Here is a 23,090-nt window from a genome sequence, read left to right as displayed (position 1 = left end):
CCAGGAGATCAGCATTACCCTGATACCAGCACCAGATAAAGACACCACAAGAAAAGAAAACAAAGGCCAGTATCTCTGATGAACATAGATGCAAAAATCCTCAACAAAATCCTAACAAACCAAACCCGACAACATTAAAAAAATGATTCACCATGATCAAGAGGCATTTATAATTGGGTTGCAAGAGTGGTCCAGCAGTCACAAATCAATCAATGTGATATATCACATTTATAAAAGAAAGGATAATCCTTCTGCAACAGGTATGGGCTACACTCCCACTTGCTCCCTTTCTGTTGCCATCTTGGTTCCATGTTCCCTGCACACAATGCCAGCTGAACCCACAGAAACCATAAAGCAGGAGGTACCATAGCTCCAGACTGAGACTGGGTCTGGAATAGAATCCAACATTAATGAGTCAGAGCTCGAGAAACAAGATTCCACACTGGCAACCACATAAGCCCAGCTGGCAGCAGCAGCTGAAATTGATAAAGAACCAGTCAGTAAAGCAAAACAGAGCCAGAGTAAAAAGAAGGTATGGAAGGCTATGTCTAAAATGGGTCTACGACAGGTTAAAGGGGTTACTAGAGTCACTATCCAGAAATCTAAGAATACTCTCTCTGTCATCACAAAACCAGATGTCTACAAGAGCCCAGTTTCAGATACCTACATAGTTTTTAGGGAAGCCAAGATCAAGGATTTGTCTTAGCTGGCACAACTAGCGGCTGCTAAGAAACTCAGTGTTCAAGTTTAAGCTGTCTCAAACATTCAAGAAAACACACAGACTCCAACTGTACAGGAGGAGAGCAAAGAGGAAGAGGTTGAGGAAACACATGGAGAGGCTAAGGACATAGAATTAGTCACGTCACAAGCAAATGTGTCAAGAGCAAAGGCATCCGAGTCCTGAGGAACAACAGGAATGACATTGTAAATGTTATTATAGAATTAACAATGTAACCATCTGAAAACAAGGACCACTTTTTGGTGTTTCAAAAGAATATTTGCAACTTAGATTGGAATTTGTATTGTTTCTACCATAAATAAAGTTATGGCTTCTTGTAGGATCAAAAATCAATCAAATGATCAATAGAGAGATAGGTAAGAGGATAGGAACCATATATCATGATGGGACTGGAGGAGATTATGCTAAGTGAAATAAGTCAAGCAGAGAAAGACAATTACCATATGGTTCCACTCATTTAGGGAACATACGAAATAGGGAGATCGGTAGGAGAAGGAAAGGAAGAATGAAGGGGGGGTAAACAGAAGGGGGAATGAACCACGAGAGACTATGGACTCTGGGAAGCAAACTGAGGGCTTTGGGGGGGTGGGGGGCTGGTATAGGCCGGTGCCATTAAGGAGGGCACATGTTGCATGGAGCACTGGGTGTTATACGCAAACAATGAATCATGGAACTTTACATCAAAAACTAAGGATGTACTGTATGGTGACTAACATAACATAATTAAAAATTATTATTAAAAAAAAGAACCATATGATTATTTCAGTAGATGCAGAAAAAGCATTTGAGAAAATACAACATCCATTCATGATAATAGCCCTCAACACAGTATGTTTAGAGGGAACATACCTCAACATAATAAAGGCCATATATGAAAAACCCACAGCTAATATCCTTAATGGGGAAAAACTGAGAGCTTTTCCTCTATGGTCAGGAATGAGACAGGGATGTCCATTCTCACTAATTTTATTCAACATAGTACTAAAAGTTATTAGGTATAGCAATAAGACAACAAAAAGAAATGAAACCAGATTGGCAAGGAAGAAGTAAAATGTCACTATTGCAGATGGCATGATACTATATATAGAAAACTGGAAAGACTCCACAAAAAAAAAAAAAAAAACCTGCTAGTACTGATAACACAAATTCAGTAAAGTCACAGGATACAAAATCAATATACAGAAATCTGTTGCATTTCTATGCACCAACAATGACACAGCAGAAACAAAGAAAGCAATCCCATTTATAGTTGTACCTAAAACAGTAAGATACATAGGAATAAACCTAATCAAAGAACTGAAAAACTTTGAAAATTATAAAACACTGATGAAAGAAATTGATGACACAAAGAAATGGAAAGACATCCCATGTTCATACATTGAAACAGCAAATCTTTTTAAAATGTTTATACTACCCAAAGCAATCTACAGGTTTAAAGCAATCCCTGTCAAAATACCACCAGCATTTTTCCCAGAACTAGAACAAATATTCCAACAATGTGTATGGAATCACAAAATACTGTGAATAGCAAAGCAAACTTTGAAAAGAAAAGTAAAGCTGGGGACATCAGAATTCTGGACTTCAAGTTATATTACAAAGCTATAGCGATGGGGCTCCTGGGCAGTTAAGTCAGTTAAGTGTCTGCCTTTGGATCAGATCATGATCTGAGGGTCCTGGGATCAACACCTGCATGGGCTCCCTGCTCAGCGGGGCGTCTGCTTCTCCATCTGCTTCTGTAGCCACGCGTGCTTTCACTCTCTCTATTTTTCTCAAATAATTAAATAAAATATTTTAACTTAAAAAAGTGAAGCTGTAGTGATCAAAACAGTGTGATACTGGCAGGAAAATAGACACATAGATCAGTGGAATAAGTTAGAAAACCCAGAAATGAACCTACAACTGTATGGTCAATTAATCTTCAACAAAACAGGAAAGACTGTCTATTGGGAAAAAGACTGTCTCTTAAATGGTGTTGAGAAAACTGGACAGCTACATGCAAAAGAATGAAACTGGACATCTTTCTTACACCATATACAAAAATAAGCTCAAAATGGATTAAAGACCTAAATGTGAGTCCTGAAACCATAAAAATCCTAGAAGAGAGCACAGGCAGTAACTTCTTTGACATCAGCTGTAACAACTTCTTTCTAGCTATGTCTCCTGTGGTAAGGGAACCGGGAAAAAATAAACTGTTGGGACTACATCAAAATAAAAAGCTTCTGCACAGCAAAGAAAATAATCAACAAAACTAAAAGACATTCTACAGAACAGGAGAATATACTTTCAAATGACGTATCCAATAATGTGTTAGTATCCAAAATATATAAAGAACTTACAAAATTCAACACCCCAAAACCAAATAATCCAATTAAAAATTGGCAGAACATGAATAGACATTTTTCCAAAGAAGGCATACAGATGGCCGACAGACACATGAAAGAATGCTCACCATCACTTACCACCAAGGAAATACAAATCAAAACTACAATGAGATATCACTTCACACATTTCAGAATAGCTAAAATTAACACAAAAAACAATGTGTTGGCAAGGATGTGCAGAAAGGGGAGCCCTCTTTCAGTGTTGGTGGGAGTGCAGACTGGTGCAGCCAAAAACAGTGGGGAGGTTCTTCAAAAAGTAAAAAAATAGAATTAACTACAACCCAGCAATCACACTACTATGTATGTACTCAAAGAATACAAAAATACTAATTCAAAGAGACACATGCACCCCAGTGTTTATAGCAGCTTAATCTACAATGGCCAAACTATGGAAACAGCCCAAGTGTCCATTGATAGATGAATGGATAAGGATAATGTGAGATACACACACACACACACACACACACACATACACGTGTGTGTGTGTGTGTTTGTATATATCAGAAGTGAAATCTTGCCATTTGTAATGCCATGAATGGAGCTAGAGAGCTTTATGCTAAGTGAAATAAGTCAATCAGAGAAAGACAGGTACTGTATGATCTCACTCACATGTGGAATTTAAGAAATGAAACAAATGAGCAAAGGGAAAAAGAGGGGCAAACCAAGAAGTGGACTCTGAACTACAGAGAACAAACTGATGGTTCCCAGAGGGTAGGTGGGTGGGTAGGGTTGGGTGAAATAGGTGATGGGGATTAAGGAGTGCACTTGTGATGAGCTCCCGCTGATGTGTGGTGTGCACTAAATTGTACACCTGACACTGACATTACACTGCATTTTAACTGACTTGTATTTAAATAAAAACTTAAAAAAACAGGGGTGCCTGGGTGGCGCAGTTGTTAAGCATCTGCCTTCGGCTCAGGGCGTGATCCCAGCGTTCTGGGATCGAGCCCCACATCAGGCTCCTCTGCTGGGAGCCTGCTTCCTCCTCTCCCACTCCCCCTGCCTGTGTTCCCTCTCTCACTGGCTGCCTCTCTCTGTTAAATAAATAAATAAATAAATAAATAAATAAATAAATAAATAAATAAAATCTTTAAAAAAAACCTTAAAAAAATAATTTTGGGCTGTTGGGGTGGGGTGAATATATTTTGCTTGTGAGAAGGACATAAATTCTTGGGTATCTAGAGGGCAGAGTGTTATGAACTGGATTGTTTCCCTCTAAATCCATATGTTGAAGCCCTAACCCTCAGCATTGTGACTGTATTTGGTGATAGAGCCTTTAAAGAGTTAATCAAGTTACAATAAGTTCATTTGGGTGGGTCTTAATCATTCTGACCCATATCCTGGGTCAGAATCAGGACACCCTGAAAGACACTGGGGTTTGTCCACACAGAGTATGCAGGCCAAGTGAGCACACAGCAAGAAGGCCACTATCTGAAAGCCAAGCAGAGAGGCCTCAGGAGGAACCAAACCTTGGAGGCACCTCGATCTTGGACATCCAGTCTTCAGAAAATAAGTTTGTGTTTTTTAGGTCACTCAATCTGTGGTGTCTGATTTGGGGAGTCTTATCAAATTAACACAGGTGGCTACTCTGTCATCTGCCTACCATATTCTAACAGCATCTCTCCCCTCACCCCACCTGTACTCCCCTGGTTGTGACAAAAAAATGTCATCAGATATTGTCAAATATTTTTTGAGGGACAAAACTGTCCCAGATTGAGAACACAGTTCTAACCATAAACAATAACAAGAAATAATAGTATATAGATTACTCTTCTTTGCAACCTGTGATTTGGACATTGTCCTCTCCATATATCTTTTAAATCCACTGCCTGCTCTTCAAATGGTTAAGTGTTGGTACTTCCTAAGGTTCTTTGTGCTGCCTTCTTTTTTCTTTTTCTGTATTTTTCCTTAATATTCTCATCCTTTTTTTTTTAAAGTGCTACTTCTAAAAAAATAGCTAAAGCTCATTGATAATCTCTCTTGACTGGGCATCTTTCTTGATCCCCGAATGTGAATTTCCACCTGCCAATTTTCCAAACAGTTCTTGAGATTTTCTCCTGAATGTTTAATATCTACTGCAAATTCAACGTATCTAAGCTGAATACACATCTTCCCCAAACTGTCTCTTCTGTATTCCCTGTTCAGTTGTACAGTTCACTTTAGTTCAATTCAAAAACTATTTTTTGCATACCTCAAGATTTTGTGGTTTGGTACAGAAGAAAATCACTTACATAGATTTAATGTAATGTGATAAGCACAATGATAAAAAATATGCAGAGACCTCTCTGGGAATTTAGAGAAGGAACCTTCTATCTTGTCCGGGATGTCAGGAAAAGCTTCCCAGAGAAGGTGAGAAATGAGCTATGTCTGAAAAGAGAAGCCCGAGTTAGGTAAGGAAGAGAAGATACAAAGGTATTTAAGGCAGGTAAAATAATATATGTAGTAACAATAGGTGGAGAGGATAACAGAAAATACCCAGTTTGTTTTCTGTTAATTGAAGTCAGGCAAAGGTGAACATGTCCTGTATGTAAATACTTGTGTGCATCTATATATCCTCTCAGAAATTTCTAAATCTTAATTTATTGGTTCAAAAACTATGGACAAAATGGATTTCATGGCCGGCTCAGCTGGTAGAGCATGCAGCTGTTAATCTCAGCATTGTGAGTTCAAGCCCCATGTTGGGTGTGGAGCCTACTTAAAATTTTAAAAAAATATATTTTTTTAAGAAAAAAGAAAATTACAGACAGTTCACAGGCCAAATTTTTTTCCACAATAATTTTCCTTTCCCATTTTGATAAGCAAGAATACCAATTTCCCATATCCTCACTAACAGAATATTACTAACTTCTTCCATTGGTCTTAAAATTATTTTTTAAGCTTAAGAGATACTGATATTATTTTTAATGAAATTGTTCTGATCAATATGTCAAAAAATACCCATATTGATAAATCCAGAGATAAATTATCTAAGCCAGTCGCAAGTTGTGCCTGTGCCCTGAAGAGCATCATCCATACAGTGTTCTATATTGTCTGCACAATGGAGAGGCCCCTTTGGTCTTCTAAATACCTGTTGGCTATATGCTTTTGTGAATACTTAACCCACTGATTGCATCTGCTTGCAATTTTGGCCGATCTTCAGAATTAGCAAGGATTCTGAGTGGTATAACTTCCTAACTGCACCAGGTACAATAGTATTTCCAGTCTCACTTGCTGGCGATGGTAGGTATGGTTTCACGAGGTTCAGTATGGAGTTCCCAAAATGCTGAACTTTCTTGTTAGGGCAGGAGAAAGATCTTTTTCTAACTTGTTTTATTTTTAATGTTTGCACTATATTTAGCAGATATTGATTAATTGATTGATTGATTGTACATGGCTTGCATTTTTTTCTTGTTTACCAGCCCAGACACCGTTGTACTCAATTTTTATATCTGTTTGATCATTTCATTCAGATCCTAGGGTCAGAGTTGAACACTTTTCTCTGTATTTCCATATAGCAAAGAAATTGCCATGTACTTTTTAATTCTGACCTTCTGTAGTATTTAAATACCCAGACACGTTTTTTTCCCCCTTATTTCTAGCTCCAGCTTTTTCACATCTACTCAGATTCCAGGAAGGTACCATTTCTATCTTTAACCCATCTATCCTAAGCCTTGCACTGACTCTTCTCTCAGTGAATATTTTAAATATATTCTTAAAACTGAGCAGTGTTTCCCTTTAGTGTCTAGTACTTTGTTAAGACATTATATTTTCTAATTCTGGTAAAAAGTCTTCAGGGTAGGCATTATTTCCATATTTTGTCAATGAGGTAACTGATACTCAAGATGCTTGAACAACATATCCAAATTATAGTAAATATATACCAAATCTGATTTTTAGGTCAGTCAAACCAGTGTTTCCTCTTCTTGATGGTCCAAGCGTTCTTGAATTGATAGATCTTCAAGTCACTTAAAGATTGAGAAATAAAATTTTAAAGATACATTAAGATATTTCAGAATGTGGGCGATCAGCTGAATGTAAAATATTTCATTATTGTGTGCAAATAAATTCTTCTTCAGTGGAGTATTATGCTTTTGACAGTTGATTCATCTGCAAGAGGCAATGTAGCAAAATATTAAGATCTCTGTGACATTGCCCAGGTATCTATTGTTCTGTTGTACCTTATGTTCATACAAAAAAGGAGAAATAAATTTGTCCAACTATTTTAGCTTGAAGATAGTCATGCCAGAAACTGTAATTTCTACTTCAGGAAAAAACTTCAGAACTACCATACCAGAAAAAGTAACCTGATAAACTAAGTGGAGTTAGAAAGAAAAGACAATGAGCGTAACTACTAATGCCACAAATTTCAATATAGCTTTCTTTGTTCCCTAAAGACTATGGCAAGGGGACAGTCCCACAGTCACTATTTGTACATGAGAGGGGCTTGCCCAGCCCAGAAATCTTTTTTCTTGCTCTGATTCTGCCCTTTTATTCCCAGGTCTTACATCATCAGTTGGGAATAATATTCAGTAGTAATACTTGGACATAAGGAAATTTTATAAGCATCAAACTATACTAGTTATTTCAACCAAGCTGCTCCAAGAACACTCAGTCTTCATATTAGGGGAGAAAGCAGGGTCCCCCTGGCTTGCCAGAATTTTAGAAGGCCCATTTTTCTGCAACTCAAGGGAAATTCGACTAATTGTTGTTGTTTTTAATAACTTAAAACAGTTGGGCATTGCCTTAGAAAATTGAAGGCAGAGATCCCATTATTTCCCACTTCTTCCTTCTGTAGGATAAAAGGTAGCTCAAGGTTAAATTTGCTGGGATGCATACGTGGGATGAGAGGGGCTACCGTTGGACACCTGAGGAATTTTCGTCTCACTATCTTAGTCCTGGTGGTAGTTTGATATTTCTTTATAGGTGTATCTGAAGCACAGAACTTTATATTAGTAAGAAAACATAACTTAAAGCAAGTATTTGCATAAATGCCATCTTCAGTATTTTTTTATTAATGTGCGTTTCAGTTGTTTTTAAGAATAGAAGTTGGCTCGTAAAGGAAAGTACAAAGAGAAGAGAGGGTCAATTCGCAAGTCATGAATAGTGACAAGTGAAATTATATGAAGAAAGAAAATCAATCCCACCAAATGAAAAAGGGCAAAGGAGGAGATGAAATAAATGAATCATTACCCACAAGAATCCAATTTCTCCACATTTGTGAGCTGAAATCTGGAAAAGGTCTTAATGCACTATTGGTAATGAAATATTATCAATAGATTTCTAACCAACTTCAGAGACAATGACTTGTAACTGCTCAGGGTTTGTGCTTTGCTTTGCTGGGAGAGAGGGTGTGAAACATTCTAAGAAGAATCTCTTCATAATTTTATTTTTTCTCCCCATTTATGCACATGAAACTTAACTGAGTAGAGTTCAGATGCGTTGGTAACTTTTATTTGTACCAAACATCTAACTATGCGAAGTATTAGCCCAGCTCTGATTTGAGTTAGAAGATTGCATCTGAGCCCGAGTGTCGCTTCTGAGGATCTATACCCTTGGGAGATAAATTCATCTTCTTGGCGCTCCTTTTCACTTCCAGACACGGAGGCTGTAGATAGCTTCCCTTTCATGCTCGTTCCAACTAAAATTCTATAAGGCAGGGTAGGATAGTTAATTCCTCTACTGACTATATGGGAGAATATTACCATTTCCTTAAAAAAATGTGATATCTTAAACTGTTACCTGTTGGAAATTTGAGGGGAAATTAAATAAAGAGGAGGATCCAGAAACCTTACCAAAGTTGACTACTGGGGTAAAATGTACCCCAGCTTTTAGAAATCTAAACTGAATTTAAAGATTTGCCTTTTGTAATATAACTTACTCTATTTGTATTAATCAAGGTTCTCAGGAGAAACAGAACCAATAGGTTGTATATAATACAAATAAGAGTAATAAAGCAAGAGACTTATTAAAAGGATTGGCTTATAAGATTATGGAGGCTGACAAGTCCCACAATCTGCAGGATGAGTCAGCAAGCTGGAGACAGAGGAAGCCAATGGTGTAACTGTAGTCTGAAGGTGGACAGGCTGGAGACCCAGGAAGACCTGATGTTTTAGTCAGAGGTGCTAGAGAGGAAAAAGCGGATGCCCCCGTTTGAAGGCCATCAGGAAAAAGAATTTACTCTTACACGGGGGAAGGTCAGCTTTTTTTGTTTCATTGATGCTCTCAGCTGACTAGACGAGGCTCACGCACATTATGGAGGGCGACCTGCTTTACTCAGTCTACCAATTCAGATGTCAATCGCATCTGAAAACATCCCATAGAAACACCCAGAATAATGTTTGATCAAATATCTTGGTACCCATGGCCCAGTTAAATTGACACAAAAAATATATCATCGTACTATCCAAAGAGTCATGTCTGTTGTGTTCTGTGTTCTCATTTTGTGGTGTAGGTGGTTTAGATGTGGCAGAGGCCAACATGCTAGTTCTTAGATTCCTCTGGAATTCAAAATTGGCACTTTGCCATCAGAAATGCCTACTGCCATTATGCATATGTGTTTTTGGTTAAGTTAGTTAATGAAATCCCATTTTCTTGGAAGAGTTTATGTTCCTTAGAGGAATGAAGTATGCTCTTTGAGAGATTATTTGCTTACCCTAGGATTGCACCTATTATTATAATCATGATATAGAACGAATTATAGACATTCAATAGTATGGTCATGTCTATACAACAGCAAATATTTCAGCTAGGAATAAAATGGTACATGAGGAATGAGAGGCCCTTTATTACATATTTTTTATTAATAATATTTTTTATTATATTATGTTAGTCACCATACAGTACATCCCTAGTTTTTGATGTAAAGTTCCATGATTCATTGTTTGCGTATAACACCCAGTGCACCATGCAATACATGCCCTCCTTAATACCCATCACCAGCCTATCCTGTCCCCCCACCCCCCAAGCCCTCAGTTTGTTTCCCAGAGTCCATAGTCTCTTGTGGTTCATTCCCCCTTCTGTTTACCCCCTCTTTCTTCTTCCCTTTCTTCTCATACCGATCTTCCTACTTCTTATGTTCCATAAATAAGTGAAACTATATGATAATTGTCTTCCTCTGCTTGACTTGTTTAGCTTAGCATTATCTCCTCCAGTCCCGTCCATGTTGCAGCAAATGTTGTGTAATCGTTCTTTCTGATGGCTGAGTAATATTCCATCATCTATATGGACCACATCTTCTTAATCCAGTCATCTGTCGAAGGGCATCTCGGCTCCTTCCACAGTTTAGCTATTGTGGACAATGCTGCTATGAACATTGGGGTGCATATGGCCCTTCTCTTCACTATGTCTGTATCTTTGGGGTAAATACCCAGTAGTGCAATTGCTTTATTACAGATCTTTAAGTGACTACTTCAATTCAGAATGAAAGGGTAAGGGAAATCAAAATGAAGGGTAAGTATCAAAATGAAGGCATTAAGAGAGAAAGGAGATGGGAAAGGAATTTTAAAAAGAGGAAGGAACTAACAAATTGGGATCTCCTTGTCTGTGTAAAATGTTCCTGACATTTCTCTTTAGAGCAGGATTTTATTGCTCTGCACTGAGTAACAGGAGATGGTTCATAGTGGGCACTCTGGTCACCTGAAGTCTCACTACTAAGGGTTAAAGGTGGTTTTTCTGAATGGTCTTTGCTTTATCCCACCCTCTTCTAGATTTTCATCTTCCTATGCACCCTATCTTTGCATATTTCATTCAGTTGCCTTCCATATTCCATTCAAGGGCTAGGCCATTAAAAAAAAACAGATTATAAACGATAAGAAGGGGGAATAAGACTGCCTCTAAGTGAAGAAATTGAATATTGCCTTTCCCCGAGACACTTCCCAAGGATAAAGGATTAAATTCTAGCTCATATGTCTTTAAAAAAAGAAAAAAATGATGAAAGGGTACTTTTAAAAATTTAATTCAGGGGAGGATGATCTCTGAATCTCAATAAATTCCGCAGGCTGCCTTAGGATTCTGGAATTTTCTGGTTAACAGACATCCCTTGCTAATATAAGAAAACATGCCTTAGACTTAAGGGATTTATGTACATATAAAGCAATATTTATTTACATATAAATGTATACTTCCTCATGCAGTGCAACAAGTCATATTTTCGTAAGTTTTTTTTTTTTTCTTTTTTATGCTCCCACTTTTCTTGGGTCTGACATAAGACCTACATTCAGTGTGAAAACAGCTGGGAAAATCCTAGGATAGAAGGGCAGGGAAAGTGAGAGATTTAGTACTTATTAGTGATACTCTGAGGGTAATGGTGATTCTGTCTGGCTATCTCCAGCCAGCCCTTTATGAGCTCTGGAATGCAGGAGGTAAACCTTTCTTAAAATTCTAGTGCACCCTTACGGCACCTGGGTGGCTCGGTTGGTTAGGCATCTGCCTTCAGCTCAGGTCATGATCTCAAGGTCCTGGGATTGAGACCCATGTCCAGCTCTCCACTCATCCAGGAGTCTGCTTCTCCCTCTCCCTCTCTCTTTCAAATAAATAAATAAAATCTTGAAAAAAAAAAATCTGCACCCAGGAGCAGAAACCTTAAAATAATATTGGTTATACAAGGACTAAAGAATCTAAAGGAAGATTGGGTGGGCACTAAGGTGAATTCCACTGATATCTTGATTTTGTCTGTTTGTATTCAACAAATATTTATTGATAGTCTGTTATGTTTCAGGCACAGTTCTAGCTAGTAAACAAGAGAGATCTGCTTTCATGGACTAATTGTTCTTGGTAGTGGGGAAACAGCATTATATACATACATATATATGCATACCTATATATACACATACATATATGTACGTATGTATAAAGGAAAAGAGAGATTATCAAGTAGCGATACCAACAGAATGATATAGAGCTATAGATTGTTGTCAGGGAAGAGCTCATTAAATGAACTTGAGACTGCTGTGTGAATGATCGGAAATGGCAGGCAGAGCTCACACCAGACACCTGCCTCACTTCATCCAGTCTGCTGGATCATACAGTGGGATTTAAATTTCAGAAACTATTAGATTAGATAAAATTGAAAGTTCATTAAGGTGCATAAAACTCTAAGATGCAGGTAGCCCTCGCTTTTTGCGGGGGGGGGGTGGCAGGGGCAGAAATACTAAAAATACTTATGATTTACTGACAGAATAATCATAACTTTATTGAACTCTTACTCTATCTCAGGTACTGTCCATTATTTTGTTTGATTCTCACAAAAATCCAATGTGTTAGGGCCTATTGGTGGAACCCTGTCACCTCTCATTCATCTAATTCCTAATTGTTGGCACAGAGCATTTCTACAGTAGGAGATGCCTTTACATGGCCTTCGGGCTGTCTACATAGTTCTATGATTTATCATCTGCCACCTGTCTTCTGAAGTAAAAGCTTATGAAAGAGTATTTACCCTTCCATAATGCTTTCTGGTAGTTTCTATCTGAGTCTACTCTATTTCACGTGTTGTAATAAATACTGGTCGGCTGTAACTAAAATGATTTACATCTCATTTTTCCTCAGCTTTACTAGGTCTCATTGAGAAATAATGTTGTAAGCTATTTAAAGTGTACAACATGGGGGCACCTGCGTGGCTCAGTCGGTTAAGCCTCTGACCCTTGGTTTTGGCTGAGGTCATGATGTTAGGATTGTGAGATCAAGGCCAGTGCCTGGCTTCTCTCTCAGCAGGGAGTCTCTTCCTCTCTCCCTCTGCCCATCCCCTGCTTGTGCTCTCTCTCTCTCTCTCTCTCTGAAATAAATAAATAAACCTTTAAAAAATCAGTAGAACAAAGTGTACAACATGATGATTTGATATGCATACATATGGTGAAAGGATTTCCCTACTGTCTGGTTCATTAACACATCTATCACCTCACATACTTACTGCATATTTCATTCATTCATTCATTCATTCATTGGTGAGATCCTTTAAATGCTACTCAGCACGTTTCAGTTATGCAGTACAATGCTCTCAGCTATAGTCACCATGTAGTCATTAGATCCTCAGATCTTGTTTATTGTTCATCTCATAACCAAAGTTTGTACCTTTTTAACCAGCTTCTCCCTAGTCCTTTTATTCTAAAGCCCCAGCAACTGTTTTCCTACTCTATTTCTGAGTTTCACTTTATTTTGAGCTTAAAAAAATGTGCATTAAAGTAAGATATAAGTAATTCCATGCAGGATTTGCCTTTCTCTGTCTTATTTCACTCAGCATAAATGCCCTCAAGCTTCATCCATGTTATCACAAATGATTTCTTCTTTTTTAAGAATGAGTAATATTCTGTGGCTTATACAGGCGTATGTGCGTATGTATATATAGAGATTATGTATGTATGTATGTCGTGTATATATATATATATGACACACATATATATACTTTTTGTATATATACACACACATATACACACATCTTTTTATCATCCTTTGGATATATATCAAGAAATGGAATTATTGAATCATCTTGTAGTTCTGTTTTTAATTTCTTGGACCTCCATACTCTTTTCTACCAGTTAACATTACTGCTAAGAGTGCACAAGGGTTTCCTTTTCTCCACATCCTCAACACTATTTGCTCTCTTGTGTTTTTAGTAATACACATCCTAGGAGGTGTGAGGTGATATGTCCTTGTAGTTGTGATTTGCATCCTTGATGATAAATGATGTTAAACACATTTTCATGTGTCTGTTGGCCATTTGTCTATCTTCTGTGGAAAAATATCCATTTAGTTTCTTTTTTAAAGATTTTTAAAATTTAAATTCAATTTAATTAACGTATATTATTAGTTTTGGAGGTAGAACTTAGTGATTCATCAGTTACATATAACACCCAGTGCTTATTTCATCAAGTGCCCTCCTTAATTCCTATCACCCAGTTACCCCATCCCCCCAGTACCCCTCAGTTTTTTTCCTATAGTTAAGAGTCTCGTATGGTTTGTCTCCCTCTCTGTTTTCATCTTATTTTATTTTTCCTTCCCTTCCCCTATGTTCATCTGTTTTGTTTTTTAAATTATGCATATGAGTGAAATCATATGGTATTTGTCTTTCTCTGAGTGGTATTTTGCTTAGCATAATACCCTCTAGTTCTATCCATGTCATTGCAAATGGCAAGATTTCATTCTTTTGATTGCTGAGTAATATTTCAACAATTGTATCTTTGGGGTAAATATCCAGTAGTGCAATTGCTGGGTCATACGTAGCTCTATTTTCAACTTTTTGAGGAACCTCTATACTGTTTTCCAGAGTGGCTGTACTAGCTTGCATTCCCACCAACAGTGTAAGAGGGTTCCTCTTTCACCACATCCTCTCCAACACCTTTTTGTTTCCTGAGTTGTTAATTTTAGCCATTCTGACCAGTGTGAGATGGTAGCTCATTGTAGTTTTGATTTGTATTTCCCTGATGCCAAGTGATGTTGAGCATTTTTTCATGTGTCTGTCAGCCATTTGTATGTCTTCTTTGCAGAAATGTCTGTTCATGTGTTCTGCCCATTTCTTGACTGGATTTTTTTGTGTTTTTTGGGTGTTGAGTTTGATAAGTTTTTTATAGATTTCTTTGTTTATTTTAAATATTTTTTTCTATTGAGTTCTGTTTCTTGTGTATTTTGCCTATTAACTCCTTATGAGCTTGGTGACTTGCAAATATTTTTCTAATTCCATAGGTTGCCTTTCATTTTGTTTATGGTTTCCTTAGCTATAGAGAGGCTTTTAGCGTAATATAGTTCTACTGATTTCTGCTTTTGTTGCCTTTGCTTTTTATGTTATTATTCATTTTTGAAAATCAGTGGTATGTATAATAGTTGGGGTCTGCATTTTGCTTCAGACAGATCAGGATTCAAATTGCTTATAGCACATTACAGTCAAATGTGCTTCAATATTGCTTGCGTTACATTAGTTCCTTGATCCTAATGTTAAAAAAAAATTTACTCACTATTTGAATTTTGAAAAAAATTACCTTTTTAATGCTCTGTTTTTATCATCTATAACAAGAAGTTAATAAAAGCAACTATTTTAAATAGTTTTGGTGGAGAATAAATGAGATAATGCATATAAAGCATATACATTTGATACAAATTTGTACTAATATAGTAAGTGATCTGTAAGTCAATAATTGTTATGTTTTTAATCATTTTACATTTTCTTCTCTTTAAAAAAAATTACATGTTTTCAAGTATTAATTTCCAGTTATTTTCCTACTTCTCTGCTTGCCAAAAAGAATCAACTATTATTCATAATAAACATAGGTCATGAATTTAGTCACATGCCATATTTTTGCTTAATTTGTGGTGAAGTTCTATTTTACACTACATGCCTTACTTCATTTTGATATATGAACTAAAGGATTTCCAAAGCAAAATATCTTAAGGTAATATAAAGGAGCCACCTCCACATGGGCCTAATTTATAAATTATTTGTCCTTAGTTAGTTCTTCTAGATAGATACCACAATAAAAAATGAATATACAACCAATGTAAGCTATAGTGTTCAAATTTTGATTTTATTACTTAATATTCTCCCAGTACCTAAGTATGTATGCTGTTTGGTTCTCAAACATTCAAAAAATGATGGCCAGTGATCCAAACATCTCTCTGTTTTCCATATCAGTGAGTTAAAACACACTAAATGATATCAGGGAGTACTAAGTTAATTACTAAAGTAAACGTTCTGATTTCCTGTGATCAGTCAGATGATTTTGAAATATAAACTCCAAAGACTGTATGTGTTTCCATGTTGATAGTTTTGTTTTTTTTATTATTGCTTTTAATGCGCATTCAGAAACAAATATTTAAGGTTCCAAATAGCAAATATTGATATTCGTACAATGTATTAACATCTTAGGCTAAATGTAAAACTACAAAAGTGTAATTCTTATCTAAATATTTATGCTTTTATGACTAGAAGCCACAAAGAATTTCATTTTGCATATAGATTAATGTCACAAAGCACTGTATCTCCTTTTTATTTATTCATTTCTTTCCTTTCTCCCTGTAAACACTCCCAGCTCCTTGTGAATTTACCAGGTGATTCATGGGTTACTATATTGCTTGTAGCACATTAGTTGATTAATACTAATATTAAAAAACAGAAATGTACTTTGCTAAAATGTGTCATGGTAAAATTCAACTTGTTCTTTGAGATGACCCTCAGTTGTGGGGTAAAAGTCACATAATGACATGGTTTAGTGGCTGTTGGGTTATTCTAGTATCAGTGGGCTATGGCTAGCTTATTCAGCTTCAAGGCAAGAGATGCACAATGGCGTGCTTAATGTTGAAAATCATAAAGTTCTTGAATAGACTCTCAAGGTAATAACATGGATTCCTCAAAATAATAGCATTCAAAAAAAATAATAACAACATTCATTTTTGTTCTCTAGTTGTCAGACTGAGTAGTCAGGAATTGTTTGTTGCTCCATGAAAATTTTATTTAGAATTTTCACTTCTGCCTGGCTCATTTACAGTTTATTTTATGTATAAAATTAATAGATGTTAAGGATAAAATCTCTTCCAATGGTTATTTTAGAACGAATTCCTGGTTATAAGTCATGAGCACACATCTATAAAAATAAAAAATGTAGCATATCTAGTAGTTTGGTTTATTATGCTAAGTTCATGAATGAAATAAGTTTAATATTGTCATACTTTAAGTTGACCACTATTATTAAAGACCAAGCATAATTAGAATTAACTACTATTGTACAATGCCTTAGAATTGGCAAATATTTCTCTGTGGATTGTATCATAGCATCCTGTGAAATATCAATCTTACAAAAATGATAAATGACTCATGCACATCAGTTATTTACCAGCACCGTATTATTTGTGGTTTCTTACCACTAACTTATTGGCTATTTACTACCATTATTTGTATACATTATAGGCTTAAAAACATTAAAACACTTTTCCAAAACCTTTTGCCTAATATGTGGCAGATATAGAACTTGAACTCTAGTCTGTCTGATTTCAAAACTATGCTCTGAACCAAGATTACCAAATAACTTTATTTAATTGCATTGAAAGAAGACTTCTTTGTGGTATGAGTAAATTTGAATGTTTAAGGAAGTGTAATGTGGAAGAAAAAAATTGTCTGTGTTGCTTTAAAGGTAAGATCTTACCAGGACCAATGAGGTTAAAAGTGAAACAAGTTTCAACTCAGTATAAGGTAGAATATTCTAATAACTAGTGCTTGTCAACAATAAATCAGATTTTTTTTTCAATATATTTTATTGTGGTAAAGCACACATAAAATTTACCATCTTATCCATTTTTAAATATACAGTTCAGTGGTATTAGGTTTAGTCATAATGTTTTGCAACTATCACCACCTTCGATCTCTTTCATCTTGTAAAACCAGAACTTCATACCATTAAACAATGACAGCCCCATTCCCCTTTTCCCCTAACCCCTGGCAACTACCATTCTACTTTCTGTCTCTGATTTTGACTACTCTGAGTATATATGGAATCATATGTGTAGAATCATGTAGTAGCTTTTGATGACTGGCGTATTTCACTTTGCGTCATGTCCTCAAGGTTCATCCATGCTGTAGCATGGGTCAGAATTTTCTTCCTTTTTGAGATGGAATAATATGTCATTGTATGTATATTCCACATTTGTCTTAATCCATTCTTCTGCTGATGGGCATTTGGGCTGCTTCTGCATTTTAGCTATTGTGAATAACGTTTTAACATGAATGTATAAATATGTCTCGGAGGCCCTGCATTCAATTCTTTTGGGTGTATACCCAGAAGTGGAGTTTCTGGATTATATGGCAATTCTGTTTTTAATTTTGTGAGCCACTCTGTTAGGGGTTGTGCCCATTTTACATTCCCACCAACAGTGTACTGGTGTTCCAATTTCTCCACATCCTTACCAACACTTGTTATTACTTTTTTTTTTTTTTTAATGTCAGACTATGTTTGGAAGTGTGCAAGCTGTCTCTCAAGGGAAAGAAAGAAGCAACGTACCTCGTGTGATTTAGACAATGATCCTTGAGCGGCTTTTAAAGATGTATTTATTTATTTTGGGAGGTGGGGCAGAAGGAGAGGGAGAGAGGGTCTTTTTTAAAAAGATATTTATTTGAGAGAGAGAGAGGATTAGAGAGGGGAAGGTGAGAGGGAGAAGCAGACCCCCTGCTGAGACTTCAGGACCGTGACCTGAGCCAAAGGCAGTTGCTTAACTGACGCCCCTTGGGGGAGAGAGGGTCTTAAGCCGACTTCGCTCTGATTGCGGAGCCTGACAAGGGGTGGGATCTCACGACCCTGAGATCACCACCTGAGCTGAAACCAAGAGTGAGATTCTTAACTGACTGTTCTACCCGGGTGCCCCCTTAACGTGACTTTTAAATATTACATTCTGTGTTGTGTACATACTGAAAATGGATTTATCACTACTAGGCATGTTGAAATAAATTAACTACAGAAAGTAAATGACTATGGAGGGTACACTCAGTCCTCTATTAAATATCCCTCAAAGTCCATAGTAGATAGTTGTGATTAAAGGAGCTATTCTGGGGGCACCTGGGTGGCTCAGTCAGTTAAGCATCTGCCTTCAACTCAGGTCATGATCTCAGGGTCCTGGGATCGAGCCCCGAGTTTGGTTCTCTGCTCAGCAGGGAGTCGGCTTTTCCCTCTCCTGCTCTGTCTCAAATAAATAAATAATATCTTTTTTTTTTTTTAAAGATTTTATTTATTTATTCGACAGAGATAGAGACAGCCAGCAAGAGAGGGAACACAAGCAGGGGGAGTGGGAGAGGAAGAAGCAGGCTCATAGCGGAAGAGCCTGATGTGGGGCTCGATCCCATAACGCCGGGATCACGCCCTGAGCCGAAGGCAGATGCTTAACCGCTGTGCCTCCCAGGCGCCCCATAAATAATATCTTTTAAAAAATAAAGGAGCTCTTCTAATAATTAAATGTAATTGTTATGCTTTTATCTGTCCTCAGCTGTAAAATATATAAGGTATTCCCTAGAACACAAAACTGAAAGAACAGGTGCTTAGAAGCTTGTAGGGAGAATAAAGGCACCTTCTGGAAAGTACTGAGTACCTTACCGTCTCTATTACAGGTGTGCATTACACAATGTGCAGCCAGGCTGTGTTTTACACACAGAAGGAGGACTTTCGTGCTGAACTCTGTATCTAATAAGTAAAGAATATATAATACTTGGTTTCTCACCTCACATTATTTCAGTTAGATATGCTAAGGACAGTTTTACTGTTTTTTCTGTTGCTGTTGCTTGATATGAAATAAACATCTTTGTGATTCTGTGTATTTCTAACTCCTGTGTGTGTGAGAGACTTTGGAGTTTGATAGCCTTTTCTTATTATTTCTGTTATGAGAGATATATTAAACATCATATTCTTTTGGCAATAAGATCAAGATGTTTTATATCCAAGAATATAAGTATCTCTAAATTGCTTTTAGTTTCCCTATTTTCTTGGGGGTTTCTGTTATTACTTCTCAGGACAGTTAGTTTTGTGTCTTCTGAATTTTAATATTTGAATGAAGTCAAACTCCAATTTAGTTTTTTGAATTATTTTTCTTTTATTATACAAGTAATACACTTACTTAATAAGTAAATAATTCAAGGAGCTCAGAGTACAAAAAAAGAGCAAAGTTCCTCCACCGAGCTCCTGTTCCTTTCCAAGAGCTCACCTATTTTCTCTTCTCCCACTGGTCACATTTATATCCCAGATAATGTATTTCCATCTTAATTTGTTGTTATATCAACTATGAGCTATAGGTAATAAGAAATCACTATTATAACAGATGACAGGCTTTGCTCCAGTTACTCCAACCTCTCCTTACTTCCTCACCTCCTCCTACTGCTGTCAATAGTTGATAGAATTTTACTCAATGCCCTCCATTGATAGCTTTCTAATATTAATATATTTAAATTCTTATTTCCTTCTCCAGCAGCTTTAAACAGTATACCTTGATTGCCCGATTTATAAATTCAGGATTTTGCATGCCACTATGTCCTTCCAGTATGGTCCACCTCTTAAATTTTTAATTTTTCAATAACTTTTTTAAATTAGAAAAGTTCACAAAAATGGCATTATATTGCTTTTTCTCCTTTGTGTGCAGATTGATCTAAAAACTGACAACCAGTAAATATAAAAATGTGCATTTCCAAATAATATTCATATATACAGATACTACATGCAGATATGTGGAGAAAGAAAAACCAGGCAACTCAAAGATGAGTATTCCAAATCCCAAGATTAAATAAGTTCTCTTTGTTTACACTTAGATATTTTCTAAAAATCATATCACATTTTTTTTTCATGAGGACCATGTATTTTCAGTAGTGTTTCATTATTGCTCTCCCTGGAGGTTTTCATCATATATTTTCCTTCTTGTGCAAAAGAATAATATGCCTTTACATTATCACTACCATCATCTTGTTGCTTTGTCATATAATTGATTAAAACAAACCCACAATACTTTTGAAGTTATCCTTCCAAGAATACTCTGTCTCTCTTTATATGTGGACTGCTTGGATGGCATTGTATAAACAAATAGAGTCCACTGTATCTGATAATCCATGTGCCCTTCTCTCTATATATGATTATAATAAACCATTAAGTAAATTTTTTTCCACCAAAAATGTTTGGAGGATAAATATCATGAGTATTGAATATCCAAAAATGTGTGTAACCCCATGATCTATAATAGTATTTTGACTACATGTAGTTTGCTAGATTGAAAATGTATTTTCCTTATCACTTGTTGCAGATACCAACTTGATTTTAATTTTGTCAGTATCCTGTTTTTGTTTTCTTTCCTTCCTGGATACTTCTGTCACCAAATCAGAGACCACTTTTATCACAATGTCGAGAATGGACTGGGGTTGAGGGGAGCCAGAGTGGACCCTAAGAGAGCAGCTAGAGGCCATTGGGGTAGGTTAGATGAAAGAGTATGTTGGTTTCAGCTTGGGGATTAGGAGAAATGGAGAGAAGTAGATGGATTCTAGAAGGAGGTAGAATCTTTTGATGGTCAGGATATGGGAAGCTAGAGAGAGTGGTGTGAAGTACTTAGTTTTCTGGTCTTGAGTCACTATACGAACAGTGGTGCCAATATCTGCAATTAGAGGGTGGGATGGAAGAGGAACAGGTGCATACAGAAAGGCCATGGTTTGGTTCTGAATATTTTAAAGTTCACTGGAGATACCAAAGAGATTGTATCAAATTGCAGTAATAAGTCTGGAGGGTACTCTGCCTCTGTAGTACCAAAGCAACCACCGACAATATATACATGCCTATTTTCCAGTAAAACTTTGTTTATAGACCCAAATTTGAACTTTATATATTTCTTACATGTTATGAAATACTATCCTCTTAAATTTTTTTTCCAGTCATTAAAGATGGAAAAACCATTCTTAGCTCTGGGCCATGCAAAAACAGGCGAGGACCTATCCATTCCCTGGTCCATAAAGTATAAGATAACTGAGGAGGTAGATGGGACTGGGATTTTCAAAGAAGGGGTAATAGTGGGGATTAGTCTTAAATTTAAGAGAAAGGTTCAAATTCTGACTTCCCGTCTGAGTAGCTCTGTGACCATGTGAAAGTTACATAGCTGTTCTGGGCCCAGTTTTCTCATGTAGATAAAAAGTAGCTACCTCATAATATGATAGTGAGAAATAACTGAGATAGTGTATGTAATATGGCTTGTGCAAAGCTTAGCGCATCAGTCAGTATCATATAATAGGTTGATCTTTCCTTCAATACAAATACTATTACAAATACGTCTGAACTTTGGCATATTTGATCAACTATAAAATTTTTGTAGTAAAACCAAAGGCTGTGACCTAATTATTAGCTGTTGAGTTAAAGGTAGGGAAAGGGGGTTTTGTTTAAAAATATAATAAATGAATTTCAAGAAATGAACATAAGGAATTTATGAGAAGAAAAAATATAAGTATATTTATGTGTAATTATGTATACATAGAGGAGATATAAATTGAGAATTATTTTGAGCACATGTTTAATCATTTAGAGCAGGGCTCAGCAAACAAGACCCACACTGTTTTTATGCCCACGTGCTAAGAATGGTTTTAACATTTTTAAAGAGTTATAAAAAGAAAAAAAAAGAATACAGGACAAAGAATGTATTGACTCACAGAGCTGAAAATACTTACTATTCTGATTTTTTCACAAAAAATATACTGATCCCTCTTCCAAGTTTAGATAATTTAACTTTTTTTTTGAAAGATTTTATTTATTTATTCGACAGAGATAGAGACAGCCAGTGAGAGAGGGAACACAAGCATGGGGAGTGGGAGAGGAAGAAGCAGGCTCATAGCGGAGGAGCCTGATGTGGGGCTCGATCCCATAACGCTGGGATCACGCCCTGAGCCGAAAGCAGAGGCTTAACCGCTGTGCCACCCAGGCGCCCCTAGATAATTTAACTTTGTCTAATCTTGTCAGTCTAACATAATCTCATTTTGAGTCAATTTCAATGTCTGGTCAGTTTACTATTAAAAAAAACCCCCACATATTCACTAATTGATAATATTTCCAATTAAAATCATACTAGAAATGCAGAAAATTCTTAGGCAATGTTGTTAAGCAACCTTTTTTTCTAATCAATTTTAACAATTTGTTAATTTTTTATAGTTAATCCCTTCAAACACAACACGCAGACTATCAATGTACAACTGCAGAAAAAAATATATTCTAGAAGAACTGAATCCCGATTATTTAATGAATGATGGTAATATAAATTTATTTGGGACAATTTATATAAGTTCATTTAGCTTGTCTCCTCTTTTGTAACATTTTCCTTCCTTTTGTTTTCTCAATAATTTCTAGAGCCATTGGAAATAGAATATTACATGGTGTCTTGATTTTTTTTTTTAAGTAGTTTCTTTTAGAACAAATCTAATCACAGTAAATAAATAGTTCTTTGAGCTTTAAGTGCACGGAATAGTTTTTCTTTTATGTGGAGTTATATTATGATTGAAAAAAAAGGAACATGTAAAC

At 36.3% G+C, this 23,090-nt stretch overlaps 1 pseudogene; it reads left to right on the top strand.

Annotated features, from left to right (window-relative positions):
• The first annotated feature begins 325 nt into the window (after positions 1 to 325).
• Positions 326 to 954, top strand: LOC103680954 (annotated as a pseudogene).
• The last annotated feature ends 22,136 nt before the right edge of the window (positions 955 to 23,090 follow it).

This window comes from Ursus maritimus, unplaced genomic scaffold (genome assembly GCF_017311325.1).
Source record: "Ursus maritimus isolate PB19 unplaced genomic scaffold, ASM1731132v1 scaffold_28, whole genome shotgun sequence".
Lineage (NCBI taxonomy): Eukaryota > Metazoa > Chordata > Mammalia > Carnivora > Ursidae > Ursus > Ursus maritimus.
This window is presented reverse-complemented; position numbering and strand designations above follow the sequence as displayed.